The sequence below is a fragment of the Coregonus lavaretus genome, assembly GCF_964263955.1.
Source record: "Coregonus lavaretus genome assembly, chromosome: 4".
In the NCBI taxonomy this organism is placed as follows: Eukaryota; Metazoa; Chordata; class Actinopteri; order Salmoniformes; family Salmonidae; genus Coregonus; species Coregonus lavaretus.
In genome coordinates, this window is record NC_139991.1 from 23430452 (window position 1) to 23448376 (window position 17925).

Below are 17925 nucleotides of genomic sequence, written 5' to 3' on the forward strand. Positions count from 1 at the left end.
TTTCAGCTAACTACAGGTCAGAAGAAGCCTAGGAGAGGCAAGGGTAGGAAGAGGCCTGGTCCCCCTCGCAGGCTCACTGCTGCAGACTGGACTGCCGAATGTCGACTCGCTTTTGAAGCTTTGAAATCAGCACTAGTTGACCAGGCACTGCTGGTTCATCCAGATTTTTCTCAGCCATTTCTACTTTCCGTGGATGCATCTACTAGTGTTTTGGGAGCTGTACTATCACAAGTGCAAGATGGGAAGGACATAGCCAGGCCGATAGCTTTTGCTAGTAAATCTCTTAATCATGCACAATCCAAGTATCCTGCTCACCGGCTGGAATTTCTAGCCATGAAATGGGCCATTCATGATAAATTCAGCCATTGGCTGCGAGGGCATACGTTTACTGTGTGGACCGACAACGATCCACTCAAATATATTCTTACAAAGCTGAGACGATGCATGCGAGCAGAGATGGGTTGCAAAGCTGGCACCCTTTGAGTGGCGCAGTGGTCTAAGGCACTGCATCGCAGTGCTAGCTGTGCCACTAGAGATTCTGGTTCGAATCCAGGCTCTGTCGTAGCCGGCTGCGACCGGGAGACCCATGGGGCGCCGCACAATTGGCCCAGCGTTGTCCAGGGTAGGGGAGGGAATGGCCGGCAGGGATGTTGCTCAGTTGGTAGAGCATGGCGTTTGCAACGCCAGGGTTGTGGGTTCGATTCCCACGGGGGGCCAGTATGAAAAATAAAAATGATGTATGCACTCACTAACTGTAAGTCGCTCTGGATAAGAGCGTCTGCTAAATGACTAAAAATGTAAAATAAAAATGATATCCAGTACATACAGTGGGGAGAACAAGTATTTGATACACTGCCGATTTTGCAGGTTTTCCTACTTACAAAGCATGTAGAGGTCTGTAATTTTTATCATACATACACTTCAACTGTGAGAGACGGAATGTAAAACAAAAATCCAGAAAATCACATTGTATGATTTTTAAGTAATTAATTTGCATTTTATTGCATGACATAAGTATTTGATACATCAGAAAAGCAGAACTTATTATTTGGTACAGAAACCTTTGTTTGCAATTACAGAGATCATACGTTTCCTGTAGGTCTTGACCAGGTTTGCACACACTGCAGCAGGGATTTTGGCCCACTCCTCCATACAGACCTTCTCCAGATCCTTCAGGTTTCGGGGCTGAGATCCCCAAAGCCTACAAGAATTCTGATAGTGAAACTCCACTCAGCTGGGATGGTGCTGTGCCTGATGTTGTTAACTTGGTTGAAGATGCTTTGTCAGTCTGGTCTGTGACAATCTACCAGGATTCTGATCAGTCGTCTGACACTACTAGTGTTGAGTCGGAAATTGAAAGTGTGCTGGCTCCGGATATGCTGATCTGTAGTACTCCCCAACCTGAGGTTAGACCTTTGAGCACGGTTGGTGCTGTCCGTGACATTCCTGCTAGGTTTTTGGGTGAGGGTGTTCGGACTAGACTAGGTAGATTTATTAATCCAGTGAATAGGCTAATCCAAACTATGTCTACACAGGAAATGAAACAATTCTTGGTTTCTCAGTGATGGTAGGATATTGCCTACCTTTTCTTTGTTGTGTGTATGTGGTAATCTAAGTGGGTCTTAGAGTGATTTGTGGGTTTGTCTAATATTTTTGACAATTCATGTAACTTTGTGTGTAGTTCATCAGCATAAAATGTATTTGGCATTTTTTGTATAGGGTTGAATAAGGGATTAGCTACCTCTTATTTTTCCTAATCCTTCACGGGATAGCTTTCCAGCTGATCGACCATTTGTGGGTCTAGAATTAAGGGACTACACTGGGTTACTCTGTCGCCCTGTGGGTGTGGAATGTTTTTTTTTCTTTCTTTGCTTTGTTACCTTCGAGGTTATGTGTTTTGTTTTGTGTTTATAATATAGTGTAAAACAGTAGGGGTGAATGTAGTAGTGTGATGTTGTTCCCCTAGATTATGCACCAAATTGCACACAAGGACAGTTCAACTAGGCCAGGTCAAGAGGGGATGTTAATAAGTTAATAATAATAATAATAATAATATTAATTCAATGTGGTTTTTATTTAATTACAGCTGCATAGCTAATGTAATTTTTTGGTGTACAAACATTTTTATATATCTATATTGTAAATACACCTAATTGTAAAAGTTGTGTATATTTTGGTTTGGTCCATCGCGGGTTATCTGTATTTATGTACCCTCTTATTGTTCTCTTTTGCCTGTCCTTCAACTAGCAAGGTATGTTGTCCTTGGCGCCGTAATTTGTCAATATAAAACTGTGGTAAAGTTACACAAAGTGCTGTTACGCAACTATAGGTTTTGTTACAATGTGGACAATATAAAGATTTCTGTTAACAACTTTCACCAAGCTCGCTAATTTGGGTACCTATTGTAACTCGGGAGTATTTGGGTCAGTGTTTGAGTGAGTTTCTATGTGCTCACGCAGGTGCCCGAGAGCTGTGGCTGCACCAAGGGCTAACCTATTGTGTGTTGTCTCTTCGTGTACAGGTATGTCATTTATTTTGTCAGAATTATGTTGAATATCATTTTACTTGTATTGTATAGTGTGTTGTTAGGCACTGAATGTGTTTATGCAGCACCTGTTCTCTTTTGCCTGACCTTCAACTAGCAAGGTGCCCGAGAGCTGTGGCTGCACCAAGGGCTAACATCATTTTTTTGTCTCTTCGTGTGCAGGTCGAATAAAAATTATCCAACCATCAGAATTCCAGTTGTGGCAGTGTCCTAATTAAAAGTACACAACGCAGAACGAACCACGCTGCATATGCATAATGATGTAGTAAACAACATCGCTCTGCGTGGGAACTTTTGGTGGGGGGGAAGTAGACTTTATAAGTCTCCATGGTGGGTAAAGACCATCACTTCGTTGTCTTGTTGGGAATAGTAATAATTTGTGACAGTACGCATTGTATTAGTCTAACGGTTGTTTTTAATTTAGTTTCTCACATTAAACAGACATTTGAGAAGGATTTGAGAAGCGAATTGCTTGCAGTTGTACCTATGACACACAGACACACTAAAGCTGTACAGTGTAGTTAGAAAAGTCAATTTACATTATTTGCAGATGTGTTCCCTTTTATTTACAAATCGAAAAATGTAACATTTGAAATGAATGTGGCAGAACAGTTAAGCATAGAGTTCCTGTGGGAGTCTTCTCCTTCAGTCTTTTTGCCTCCTATGCCTCGTTTCCTATTAGATGGGATTTTCCCAATGCCAAGTTCACCTGAGACAGCCGCTATCCAGTGTCATGTGTTGCTGAATTACAGATCTCGCTATCCCAATGTCGCTGCTGTCCATGGTGCTGAAATATCCAATCTCGGCTATTTGCATACATAGGACCATCCACACTTGACACCACACACACAAGTTAATGCTAATATCACACACACTTTTGAACATTGCACAACCTGCAACAAGACACTGAAACAGCACTTAATTTCAAGTTTGTTTGTTTCTGAATAAAGATGCGAAGAATGAAATCAATGTGTGGAAGGAGATTGGACAATGTATAGGCATTCCCTATAGCTATATTTGACTGGAGCATGATCAGATTGCTTTGTTTCAGCCAGAATGGAAATTTGGTCTGAGAAACTATGCCCATTATAGCATGACTATTTCAGACAGAATTCACTTAATATTGTCTGTAAAAATATAAATAAGGCAATGTTTATATGACCCCCTTTCAAACATTCACATATTTATCATTTTCTTGCAGATATACAGTACATTCAGAAAGTATTCATACCCCTTAACTTATTCCACATGTTGTTTTCTTACAGCCTGAATTCAAAATGGATTCAATTATAATATTTTCTCTCACGCAGCTACATACAATACCCCATAATGACAAAGTGAAAACACGTTTTTGAAATTTTTGCAAATGTATTGGAAATGAAATACAGAAATATCTCATTTATATAAGTATTCACACCCCTGAGTCGATTAAAGCTGTGTCTTTCTGGGTAAGTCTCCAAGAGCTTTGCACAACTGGATTGTAAAATATATGCAATATACATTATATAGACAGCCATTTTTTTTTTTTGCCATAAGTTTTCAAGCCAAATTAAGTCAAAACTGTAACTAAGCCACTCAGGAACATTCAATGTCATCTTGGTAAGCAACTCCAGTGAATATTTGGCCTTGTGTTTTAGGTTATTGTCCTGCTGAAGAGGGAATTTGTCTCCCAGTGTCTGTTGGAAAGCAGACTGAACCAGGTTTTCCTCTAGGATTCTGACTGTACTTAGCTCTATTCTGTTTCTTTTTATCCTAAAAAAGTCTCTAGTCCTTGCCAATGACATGCATACCCATAACATGATGCAGCCACCACCATGCTTGGAAATATGAAGAGTGGTACTCAGTGATGTGTTGTGTTGGATTTGCCCCAAACATTACACTTTGTATTCAGGACATAAAGTTAATTTCTTTGCCACATTATTTGCAGTTTTACTTTAGTGCCTTATTGCAAACACAATGCATGTAAGGTTTCCTTCTTTTACATTTACATTTTAGTCATTTAGCAGACGCTCTTATCCAGAGCGACTTACAGTTAGTGAGTGCATACTCTGTCAATTAGGTTAGTATTGTGGAGTAACTACAATGTTGATGATTCATCCTCAGTTTTCTCCTATCAAAGCCATTAAACTTTCTAACTGTTTTAAAGCCACCATTGGCCTCATGGTGAAATCCCTGATAGTTTTCCTTCCTCTCCTGCAGCTGAGTTAGGAAGGACGCCTGTATTTTTGTAGTGACTGGGTGTATTAATACACCATCCAAAGCGTAATTAATACCTTCACCATGCTCAAAGGAATATTCAATGTCTGCTTTAATTGTACCCATCTACCAAAAGGTGCCCTACTTTGCGAGGCATTGGAAAACCTCCCTGGTCTTTGTGGTTGAATCTATGTTTCAAATTCACTGCTGGACTGAGGGACCTTATAGATAATTGTATGTGTGGGGTACAGAGATTATGTAGTCATTTGAAAATCACTATTATTGCACACATAGTGAGTCCATCTAACTGATTATGTGACTTGTTAAGCACATTTTTACTCCTGAGATTATTTAGGCTTGCCATAACAAAGGGGTTGAAAACTAATTGATTAGATTACTAGATACTAGACTCTGTCAATATGTTTTTGGAAGTGGCTCTGCATTTCTTGCATACACATCATATTTATGTAAGGATTATGACGACCTTCTAAAAGGACAAAGCTGTTTATGTGTGTTCCCTTGTCTCCACTGTCACCACATCCCTCGATGTGTGCAAACAGAGCATCTATATCAGGGATGGGCAACTCCAGTCCTCGGGACCTGATTGGTGTTACACTTGTTCCCCAGCCCCAGCTAACACATTTGACTCTAATAATCAATTACTCATGGGCTTCAGTTTAGAATGCAATACGTTTAATCAGCTGTGTTTGCTAGGGATGGGGAAAAAGTGTGACACCACTCCGACCCCCAAGGACTGGAATTGTCCATGCCTGATCTATATGGTAGGACCAGTACCAGATTAATATGGAGGCGAAAGAAACGCACACCTATTTAGGCGAGATGCTGGCTATCGGAGTAGAACACTTGAAAAAGAAAAGGAGAGCCGCACACTCTAGGAGCTCAGATGCAATAATTTAATAACTTAATAACCAACGTCAGGATACCCTGATGAAGACAGCTTGTCTGTCGAAACTTTGGTTATTAGGTTATTAAATTATTGCATCTGAGCTCCTAGAGTGTGCGGAAAAAGTGTGACACCACTCCGGCCCCCAAGGACAGGAATTGTCCATCCCTGATCTATATGGTAGGAACTGTACCAGACCTGAATGAATGTGTCTGTTTTGAATATTCACGGAGACAGAATGATGTGGTTGATAGCAGAGACGTCATGCCCAAAGGGGGCACAGGGTCACCTGCCCCCTCAGATTTGTGATGTTTAAATTTGTCTTGTTATTTTTTCTCTGTCATACTACTAACCATGAAGTTGGCTTTAGCTAGCCCAGATAGGATCCCATTCTCCCAACCTAATAACTACACTGAACAAAAATATTAACGCAATATGTAAAGTGTTGGTCCCATGTTTCATGAGCTGAAATAAAAGCGTGAAATATTTTGTTCGCACAAAAAGCTTATTTTTCTCAAATTGTGTGCACAAATTTGTTTTCATCCCTGTAAGCGAGCATTTCTCCTTTGCCAAGATAATCCATCCACCTGACAAATATGGCATATCAAGAAGCTGATTAAACAGCATGATAATTACACAGGTGCACCTTGTGCTGAGGATAATAAAATGCCACTCTAAAATGTGCAGTTTTGTCACACAACACAATGCACAGATGTTTCAAGTTTTGAGGCAGCGTGCAATTGGCTTACGGACTGCAGGAATGTCCACCAGAGCTGTTAACAGATATGTTTATGTTAATTTCTCAACCATAAGCCAAGGCGGCTTTAGAGAATTTGGCAGTACTTCTAACTGGCCTCACGACTTCAGACCACTTGTAAAGCAGCGTATGGGCGAGCTGTTGGCTGATGTCAACGTTGTGAATGCTCCATGGTGGCAGTGGGGTTATGGTATGGGCAGGCATAAGCTACAGACAATGAACACAATTGCATTTATCGATGACAATTTGAATGCACAGATATACCGTGGGATAGTGTACGTGCACAAAGTGAGTTTGTAACATGTATATCATTCTTACTTGTTGTTCTTTATATTTACTACCATTGCCTATTGTAAGTTGCCTCTCTGTGTTTTACTGTGTTGTGTAATACTCCGCAGGTAGCATTATGCCATTAATACAGCCCTTCCTTTGTTAATAGCGTTGTTGCTCTACTTGTGCTATCAGATATTGTGCATATTCATTACCCCTGTTATCTGTCCATTACAGGACCACTATCATTCCACTACCTTTCCATGTCCATTTCATCCACTATCCAACACCCTGGGAGAGAGAACGAGTGACCTCAGTCGAACTCACAGCCAGAAAGATGGGTTAGATACAGGAGAGGAGGAGGTTACCCCGGATGCCATCACCCCTGCTCCTGTGAACAAGGAATGAGAGGGGAAGCCTTCTAATCAGGCCAACGGGCAGGCGGAGCGAGAGGTCATAGTGATAGTGATTCACACCCAGAGAGAGACAGACAACCCATACAACCTCTTGGCTGAGATTAACCACACAGAGGTAGAGGCAGAGGGCCTTCAGGGCAAGCCAGTCAGCCTGCCTGCTCTGATCCTCAAGTCAATTGTATTTAAATTCATATTCATTAAAGATTTTTAGTCAAGACTTGAAAAGTGCCATTTATTTCAAATGATAATTATTCAGTGTCTGCAACCCTCAAGAACCAGGGTGAGTCTGGGTCCCCCTTTAACTGGGCAAACACAACTTGCATATTGTCATAGACTAGGCCGAAACGTTAATCTTTTAACCTTGCTTAAATAAAATAATGCATTTTTAATAGTGAGCAAGAGTTTTCTATGATGATTAAAGTTTTTTTGTCGCGCCCTCCACTTTTTTGTCAAATAATACATCTAAAAAAAATGTAATAAGTTAATTATTAAAAGCATTAAAATTGGGATTGGGATGTTTCCCACCTATTTATACAACCTACTCCACAAAGTTTAGAGAAATGTTCTGAAATTAATTAAGAATTAAACAGAAGAAAATCAGAATTGAAGGCAACTATAATGCAAAGAATTTAATGGTATATGGTTCAATCCTGTTTCTGGTCTAATGAATAGTTAATATTGTTCCTCCTCTTCCTTGTGGCAAGCGCAGCAGCACACTGCCCTCCAAAGCCTGCAAAAAAAACGCTGGACTGCCCCTTTCCTCGCCCTGGATGGAACATCCAGGGTCACGTCCTTGGTGACGTGTGGGGTGACGTCCAGGGTGACCACAGCATCATCCTCTGGAAAGGGACAAAAGCGGGACAGAATGTAAATAAATGCAAACCGTAGGTTCTAAACACTGGCCAGTTGAATGGGATCTTTTATTTCAGCTCATGAAACATGGGACCAACACTTTACATGTTATCATGATGAACGGCACCTGTCAGAGTGCTTTCTATAAGTCTTACTCACCTGCTTGGATGTCAGATGGCAGAGTGGCGTAGACGGCCACCATGAGAGGCTTTTCTTCAGGTGTGACGTCCACAACCTCCAAGAGTGAAGAAGCAGGGTATGCATCTGTGTTAGGGGTGAGGTCCACAAGCTCCAGGTGGGAAGAAGCAGGATCTGCCTCTGTGTTTGGGGTGATGTCCACAACCTCTAGGTGGTAAGAAGCCGGGTCTGCATCTGTGTTAGGGGTGATGTCCACAAACTCCAGGTGGGAAGAAGCAGGATCTGCCTCTGTGTTAGGGTTGATGTCCACAACCTTCAGGTGGGAAGAAGCCGGGTCTGCCTCTTTGTTAGGGGTGATGTTCACAACCTCCAGGTGGGAAGAAGCCAGGTGTGCCTCTTTGTTAGAATTGATGTCCGCAATCTCTAGGTGGGAAGAAGCCGGGTCTGCCTCTGTGTTTGGGGTGATGTCCACAAGCTCCAGGTGGGAAGAAGCCGGGTCTGTCTCTGTGTTAGGGGTGGTTTCCACAACCTCCTGATAGGAAGAAGCCGGGTCTAACTCTTTGTTAGGGGTGATGACCACAAACTTCAGGTGGGTAGAAGCCGTCTCAGCCTCTGTGTTAGGGGTGATGTCCACAAGCTCCTTGTGGGAAGAAGCCAGGTGTGCCTCTTTGTTAGGGGTGATGTCCACAACCTCCAGGTGGGAAGAAGCAAGGTGTGCCTCTTTGTTAGGGGTGATGTCCACAACCTCCAGGTGAGAAGAAGCCGGGTCTGCCTCTGTGTTAGGGGTGATGTCCACAACCTCCAGGTGGGAAGATGCTGGGTCTGCCTCTGAGTTATGGGTGATGTCAACAACCATACGGTGGGAAGAAGCAGGGTCTGACTCTGTGTTAGGGGTGATGTCCACAAACTTCAGGTGGGTAGAAACCGCCTCAGCCTCTGTGTTAGGGGTGACGTTCACAACCTCCAGGTGGAAAGAAGCCAGGTGTATCTCTTTGTTAGGGTTGATGACCGCAATCTCTAGGTGGGAAGAACCCGGGTCTGCCTCTGTGTTTGGGGTGATGTCCACAAGCTCCTGATGGGAAGAAGCCAGGTGTGCCTCTGTGTTAGGGGTGATGTCCTCAACTTCCAGGTGGTAAGATACCGGGTCTGCCTCTGTGCTACGGGTTTTGTCAGCAACCTCCAGGTGGGAAGAAGCCAGGTGTGCCTCTGTGTTAGGGGTGATGTCCAAAACCACTATGTGGGAAGAAGCCGGGTCTTCCTCTCTGCTACAGGTGATGTCAACAACATCTAGGTGGGGAGAAGCTGGGTCAAACTCTGTGTTAGGGGTGAATCCCTCAACCTCCAGGTGGGCAGAAGCCGGGTCTTTCTCTGTGTTAGGGGTGATGTCCACAACCTCCGGGTGGGAAGAAGCTGGGTCTGCCTCTTTGTTATGGGGGATTTCCACAACCTCCAGGTGGGAAGAAGCCTGGTCTGCATCTGTGTTAGGGGTGACAATTAAAATCCTGATTGGCTCTACTACTACAAGGCACCAGGATGTCATGACAAAAGGCATCTGTCAGAGTGCTTTCTATGAGTGCTACTCACCTGCTTGGATATCAGCTGGTAGTGTGGCGGAGAAGGCCACCACTAGGACAGGGGGAACTCGCAGGGTGTCTGCAGTAGGCTGGAAGTAGCTTTTCACCTCGTCCGCCACAAAGGCACAGACAGAGCTCATAAAAAAAGGGGTCTTGAGGTCATCCAGGGAGAAGGACTGGCTGATTCTCCCGAGGATCGACCTCACAGAGTCAAAAGCAGCAGCCCGGGAGAAAGGGGTGTGAGGAGAAGAGGCCTTCAACGTGTTGGAGAGCTTCTCCCCTACGGCCACCACCATACTCACAGCCATCCCGCTTAGGAGGATGGGGTGATCTGAATGGCCTTCCTCTGGCTGAAGCCACAGGGCCAGGAGGATCCTAGGCACCAGCTCCACCACCACCTGGGATGGGCTGAGCAGGTTGCTACAGGGCTTATTGGACAGCTTGTCCAGAATGCTCCTCACAGCTCTCTCCACGATGATGTGGACCTTGGGGTCGCTGAAATCAACAAAAAGCAGCAGAGAAAGCTAAACGATGTGCAATGTTCACACAGAGAACACTGCCCTAGTTATTTTCTGCATAGCTCCAGATGTGTAGATGAATGGAGCAAGCTGTATGCAGGGCAATACATGGAACTCACATGTCAGCGCCAGCTGGAGAGGTGGTGTGCATAGAGCGGCGGAGCTTGCAGACAGCCTTGTGCTCCATGTCAATCATTTTTAGGCAGGTGTTTACTTCCCAGGTCTGCCGTAGGAAACAGGAAGTCCCATTAGTGTAATTTCACAACAGATATATTCTGCTGTACTGACTAGTTGTTGAAAGGCTAGAAAGGAGCTCACTGACTGATAGTCTAAGTCTCTAACTCTCATTCTCTTACCAGCCGAGCGAGTTCGTTCCCCTCCTCCAGGGTTTCCTTCCACACCCTTCAAATAAAACACAAAGCATTTCAACTTTCCTGGCTTCCTATTTATCTGTTGTTTATTTTACCCACACCTCCTGGAGTGCTGCTGGTGACAGAGAATGGCAGTGAAGGTGAGAGCTGACGTGGTACTCACCTCTCCCTAAGGGATTTTTTGCCCTGAGACACCAGCCAGTCGCTCATGTGCTCCATGGTGACATGGGGCGAGACCTGGCCTCGACTCTGGAGCAGCAGATAGTGGACCATGAACTTCTTCTGCAAGATGAGGTAAGGTGTGAGACCGTGCCACTAAAGACCATATAATGTGCTTTCAGAAGGGCCTCTCGCAACATTTCACAACTGCTCATGTCTCACAATTTGCAAGTGATATTAAAAACTCTTATGACCATCTTCTCTAAACTGTCTTGAAATAAAACTCTTGTTTTGGGATTAAATCTATCTCTTTTTTTCTGTGGTTACTTTTTTTGTGGGATGAATCTTACCTGTTTATTGTAATATGCTTCCTCCCAGCAGGCCTGCAGAGTCTGAAAATAAAGGCTGCTTCTACAGAATTCCTTTGAAGATAATTAAAACAATTATGCTTTATTAGGTACATTATGCACAGGCATTTACAGTATGCCAAAAGGAATATCTCCTAAGATTACCTTAGTGGGACCATAAGTGAACTCAGGAATGCTCCCAACCCTATCCATGGTCAGAGGGGGACGAAATGCAGCGCTATAAATATACGGGATGCTCTAGAGATAACAGGAATGACTTAAAGTCGCGAATGATCAATGCCTGTGGAGTCGTCCAATATGCTGCGCTGAGAATTGAGTTGTAGGCGATATTTGGATATGTTTGGCGCAATTTACATGTTTACATTCTATTGCCATGGAGAAATTGAGTTTCTAGAACCTGTTTTCTTCTATGTCTTTATTTCGTGAAATATTAAGATCTTTATTTTGTCATAATGTGTATATGAGGACGTTGGAGCCCGTTCCGATTCATGACGCGGTTATCCAGGTGCATGTTGCATAGACCTACTAATCCAACCTTGGCTTACAAGTTAAATTAAATTAGTATATATGCCTATACAAATCTATTGACCACATCCATTTAAATCAATGATTGTCAATTGAAAATGTGGTAGTTGTGTTATCCTGTTGTGCGTGTCAGGGCTCCTCTTAAGCACGTTATTCCAATATTTCCTAGAATTGACGCAGGTTACACTTTTGCAAAACTACTAGGTTAAAAATAAGAGCATGAATGACAATAAAGGTATGACTTGAATTATATGTGTAGTAGTGTGATGTTGTTCCCCTAGATTATGCACCAAATTGCACACAAGGACAGTTCAAGTAGGCCAGGTCAAGAGGGGATGTTAATAAGTTAATAATAATAATAATTCAATGTGGTTTCTTTATTTAATTAAAGCTGCATAGCTAATGTTATTTTTTGGTGTGCAAACATTTTTATGTATCTATATTGCAAATACACCTAATTGTAAAAGTTGTGTATATTTTGGTTTGGTCCATCGCGGGTTATCTGTATTTATGTACCCTCTTATTGTTCTCTTTTGCCTGACCTTCAACTAGCAAGGTATGTTGTCCTTGGCGCCGTAATTTGTCGATATAAAACTGTGGTAAAGTTACACAAAGTGCTGTTACGCAACTACAGGTTTTGTTACAATGTGGACAATATAAAGATGTATGTTAACAACTTTCACCGAGCTCGCTAATTAGGGTACCTATTGTAACTCGGGAGTATTTGGGTCAGTGTTTGAGTGAGTTTCTATGTGCTCACGCAGGTGCCCGAGAGCTGTGGCTGCACCAAGGGCTAAGCTATTGTGTGTTGTCTCTTCGTGTACAGGTATGTCATTTATTTTGTCAGAATTATGTTGTATATCATTTTACTTGTATTGTATAGTGTGTTGTTAGGCACTGAATGTGTGCATGCAGCACCTGTTCATTTTTGCCTGACCTTCAACTAGCAAGGTGCCCGAGAGCTGTGGCTGCACCAAGAGCTAACATATTGTGTGTTGTCTCTTCGTGTGCAGGTCGAATAAAAATTATCCAACCATCAGAATTCCAGTTGTGGCAGTGTCCTAATTACGTGACCTGCCGACTGGTCAGCTCAAGCCGACCGCCGGAGCTGTGCATGTGGATGAGGTGCACGACCTGCGCATGTGAATTTGTTGATGGCTTACTGTAAGTGAATATATACTGTAAACAGTGAAAGTGAATGTAGCATATTCATTAGATACAGGTATTCGTGCTTATTTGTATGTTTTGGATGAATTTGTTTATTGCATTAATTTTTTTTGGTATTTGAATGCACTAAATTACATTGTATTTTAGTGCTCTGTTGAGCCATGGAAGATTCTCAAATCCATAAGACGTGTTATGCTGTGGATTTTAGTGTGGGTAGAGGGAGGGGTGTCCTTCCATTTACACCAATTGTACAGTCAGCTCCTGGGAGTAGAGCGTTTGCTAGTCCTGAGTTTGCAAGCACTGGGAGGCACGAATACCTGTATCTAATGAATATGCTACATGTTTGTTCCACCTGACCAGGGTATCCCACCTCTGTCTTTTGATGTACCATCATCCACAGTACTCGGTGATAATGGGACGCCTCCGAGTCAGCTTAGTGACCTTATTAAGCAGATTGGTTCAGAGATAGGAGAATCTATCAGAGCGAGTTTACTGCAGCCTGGGGTTTCAAGTCTTTCTCCTGCCCGTCCCCCTCACCAACCCCAGCAGTTTCCCCTGCCTGAGCAGTGTGGGTCAACCTTTATTGATGCGTCCAAGCTGAATCTGGTTGTGAAGTCAGATGTTAGTGCTCCACCTCTTTTTAGGGGTGATGGCTCAGATAAGTACTCTGTCCTGGAGTGGGAGGAGTTAATGGAAGTCTACCTAGAGAAGAGGGGTTACACTGGGTCTGGGAATGTTGGGGAGGTGATGTCTAGGCTCATGGGGAGAGCACGGGATGTGACCAAAGTCTGGAAGCGTAACAACCTTGTTGTCACAGATGTTAAGGCGGTGTTCAGTGTTTTCAAGCAACACTTTGGGGATACTGTCTGCTCAGGTATGCCATTAGCTGATTTCTATTCAATCAAACCATATGCTAATGAGGGTCCAATAGATTTCTGGATTAGGCTTAACAAAGCTGCAGAGGCAGCCGAACAGTACCTTGTGAGTGAGGGCAGGACCTTACCCAATCAGTGCTCAGAGTTGGCAGTCATGTTTGTATGCAACTGTCCTGATAAAGAGTTGGCCCAAGTGTTCAAGAGCAAACCCATTCGTGACTGGACAGCCAGTGAGGTACAGGATCGGTTGGATGAACTGTTAAGGGAACGTAAAGCATGTAGAACACAACTTTCACAGCAGGTTGCTGCTGTTTTTGACTGCCCTCAGGAGGGAGTGGGTCCTGTGAAAAGACCTAATGTGTCATCTTTTTCTCAATGTGGCCGTGAACCAGACCAGGTACCATCTGTATCTGAGGGTGGGACGTTAAAGAAAGTTTTGACTTTGTTAGAGAAGGCTCTGGTCAGCAATACTCAGTCTGTGAGTGGCGCAGTGGTCTAAGGCACTACATCGCAGTGCTAGCTGTGCCACTAGAGATCCTGGTTCGAATCCAGGCTCTATCGTAGCCGGCCGCGACCGGGAGACCCATGGGGCGGCGCACAATTGGACCAGCGTCGCCTAGGGTAGTGGAGGGAATGGCCGGCTCAGTTCGTAGAGCATGGTGTTTGCAACGCCAGGGTTGTGGGTTCGATTCCCACGGGGGGTATGAAAAAAATTAATAACGTATGCACTAACTGTAAGTCGCTCTGGATAAGAGCGTCTGCTAAATGAGGGCAATGTGGGGCATTCTTATTTTTTCTCCACTGATGATGATATCCAATCTGTTTATTCTTACTTTTGTGAGTCAGTACCCAAGAACAACACAGTCATTTTTCAGAACACAATCAGAATGACAGTTTGTTTTACACCACTGTGCTAGTACAGGATAAAGTTGAGCTGAAGGGGATGTTAGATAGTGGGTCCATGGCTACTACTCTGCGCGCAGATATTGTACCTCGGTTGAGGGAGGCAGGAGTGGTAGAGGGGAACTTTCTAGCTCCTTCAGACATCATCCTGGTGGGTTGTGGTGGGAACAAACTAGCCCAGTGGGCATGTGTGACTTAAAAATTCAACTTTATGGCTTCTGTTATGTAGTCCCAGTGCTTATTGTTGATGGGCAGGTTGATGAACTCATTGTGGGAACTAATGTGTTGAAGTCTCTGATTAGACAGTTCAAATCAAATGACAGCTACTGGCGGGTGGCGGGTACACCAGGTTCCTCTAGCCAGTGTGATGTCAAATTTGGAGAGATGGAGAGGAGACTCCATCCCAGATAAAGTGGGCACCATTAAGTTGAAGATAGCAGTAACGTGCTACACCGAAGACAATGCCAACCTACATTAACTACCCACAACAGCCCACGATGCCTAACTATGACACCATAGCTAACTAGCATGCTAGCATCCAATAACACACAGTTTAGCACCAATACTTGGTTACAACAGACTACCAATAGTGTGTTAACACACTAAACAGATCATTCGCGTCCGTGTCTAGTTCCTTTCATAACGCAGCAATAATTAAAGGTTGGCTAGCTAGCATAAGTATATTGTATTTAGCTACTACAGTACAGTTAGCTGGTCGTGTTGGCTAGCTAGCAATGGCCACTGTGTTGACTTTGTTTGAAGAACGGCTAGCTAGCTAGCTTCGTGCTAGACCCGGCACCGCCGAAAAACAATGCTAACCTACAGTAACTACCCACAACAGCCCACGATGCCTAACTATGACGCCATGGCTAACTAGCATGCTAGCATCCAATAACACACAGTTTAGCACCAATACTTGGTTACAACAAACTACCAATAGTGTGTTAACACACTAAACAGATAATTCGTGTCCGTGTCTAGTTCCTTTCATAACGCAGCAAAAATTAAACGTTGGCTAGCTAGCACATTAACATTGGAAACAACTCTCCACCGTTGCTAAACGTTACCAGTAGCTACCCGCTAGCTAGCTAGCCTCGTGCTTTCTCCGGGCTCCGCCGTAAACAATACTTACCTACAATAATTACCTACGGAAACCTACAATAACTACCTAAATAATGTACCTACAATACCTAACTACAACTACCTACCTACGATCAAATGCATGGTTTAAGCTTTACTCAACACCATATAAGAAGCCAAGCTTACCTCAAGCTTACCTCCTGCTAGAGAAAACACAACCTCTCCCGACCACAGCACAGCACAGACTGCTCTACAAAGCCATTTGTGACCATTTGTGAGGTCTGGGAAAAATGTAAGACATTTAGATTTTGGGGTGTAGTTACCCTTAAATGCAAGCGTGCACCAGGAAGAGACCTTTGTTTGGTTAAGCGGTGTTGCTGTAGAACAAATGGCCACTGGAGTGATGCAAATGATCACGGTATAATTCTGCCAGGCAGGCATAGGCTACTTTGTAGTTAACATTTACTTGCGAAGGTTTTGGGGAAAGCCATTCCTTCCCTACCAGAAGAAGGTTATCATTAGCATCATCGCTAACGGCTACACAAAGTGTAGACATACGCGCGCACCGCACACATGCACACAGACAGGGGCATTCCTGTGCCGTTTCAGAAAGTTCATGGAAATACGAATCACTGATGCATTTTGTTCATGTCTTATGATTGACTTGGGCAAATGAATGCGTTTTCTAACAAGTTGAATAGATTTAGTTGATTTCTTACTAAGTTCAATAAATGTTTGAATATTGTTGAATTTCGGTTTAATGTCTGGATTCCGTGATTCGGTCCGCAACGCCTATTTTATAGGGCCCTAGTCAATGAACTTGTCATAAATCAACATAGGATATGCCCTCTTCCCCCCCCCCAACAAGACTCAAATATATATATATATATTGGAAATGTAAGCAAGGGTTGAGCTTCTTCAGTTTGTGTCACAAAGTGGATACGTTTCTGTGTCCCTTTCAGAGTGAGTGACACATTGACTTTATATAGTGTACCAAGAGTTGCTTCCTCGCTTACGGCCATACCAGCCTGAATACGCCCGATTTCGTCCGATCTCGGAAGCTAAGCAGGATAGGGCCTGGTTAGTACTTGGATGGGAGATGGCCTGGGAATACCAGGTGCTGTAAGCTTTTTGTCCCAGTAGAGCGTGCTCTTGTGTCATGGAGCAACTGCCTTTTATTTATCACCCTAATAATATCATGGATTGTTATTGGACTAAATGCAGTTTGTGTGCTGCCCTGCCCTGCCCTGATCAAATCAAATAATGGACAGTGCGTTTCCCTCAAAATATAGGCAGTACATGCAGCCTTTGTTTTTAGTCTAGGAGACAGTCAATGTCTGTAGTCCATTAGGGCACTATAAAATCCCTTCAATGTTTTGCCTGATTCCGTTAATTCCCAAGTTCCCTTTTCTCCGTTTAGATTTCCCTGTTGACCGTTTGTCCCTGTTTTGGCAGGTTTTCGCTCTCAAAAGTACACCTTTTTAATAGCAAAACAGCACAATTGGATGTTCTATGTCCACAACAATGTTTAAACCCTATCAGGTGACCATTTGTGAGGTCTGGGAAAAATGTAAGAGGTTTAGATTTTGGGGTGTAGTTACCCTTAAATGCAAGCGTGCACCAGGAAGAGACCTTTGTTTGGTTAAGCGGTGTTGCTGTAGAACAAATGGCCACTGGAGTGATGCAAATGATCACGGTATAATTCTGCCAGGCAGGCATAGGCTACTTTGTAGTTAACATTTACTTGCGAAGGTTTTGGGGAAAGCCATTCCTTCCCTACCAGAAGAAGGTTATCATTAGCATCATCGCTAACGGCTACACAAAGTGTAGACATACGCGCGCACCGCACACATGCACACAGACAGGGGCATTCCTGTGCCGTTTCAGAAAGTTCATGGAAATACGAATCACTGATGCATTTTGTTCATGTCTTATGATTGACTTGGGCAAATGAATGCGTTTTCTAACAAGTTGAATAGATTTAGTTGATTTCTTACTAAGTTCAATAAATGTTTGAATATTGTTGAATTTCGGTTTAATGTCTGGATTCCGTGATTCGGTCCGCAACGCCTATTTTATAGGGCCCTAGTCAATGAACTTGTCATAAATCAACATAGGATATGCCCTCTTCCCCCCCCCCCCAACAAGACTCAAATATATATATATATATATTGGAAATGTAAGCAAGGGTTGAGCTTCTTCAGTTTGTGTCACAAAGTGGATACGTTTCTGTGTCCCTTTCAGAGTGAGTGACACATTGACTTTATATAGTGTACCAAGAGTTGTTCCCTCTGTACGGCCATACCA